Here is a 395-nt window from a genome sequence, read left to right as displayed (position 1 = left end):
TGATGTTGAAGCGCGTCTGTCCCGGCGAGCCCGGCAGCTCCGCCCATCGCAGGGGGTTTGGATCAGGAGTTCGTGGTTTCTTCTGTGGTTACAGAATCCACCCAACTCATCACGTTAAAAAAGGAGAGAAAAGCCCTGACCCCAGTTCAACAGGTTCCCAATTTACCTACTGGAATCTTTCATCTTAGCGTGGCCTTTGTACATTCCTCATTTCCACTCTCGTAACCTGCCAGATATTTAATTGTTTTTTATTAGTTGTTTTGTTCCAGTTTGTTTGGGGCTTTTTTTTTTCCTCTGTTTTCCTTGTTGGGTTCGTTTGGTTGGTTGGTTTTTTTTTTTTTACTTTTGTATTTTGTCGTCGTTGTTCACACTTGGCATTGCCTCTCAAGTACTCC

Source organism: Buceros rhinoceros, unplaced genomic scaffold (assembly GCF_000710305.1).
Source record: "Buceros rhinoceros silvestris isolate BGI_N320 unplaced genomic scaffold, ASM71030v1 scaffold40566, whole genome shotgun sequence".
Lineage (NCBI taxonomy): Eukaryota > Metazoa > Chordata > Aves > Bucerotiformes > Bucerotidae > Buceros > Buceros rhinoceros.
Note: the sequence above shows the minus strand (reverse complement) of the source record.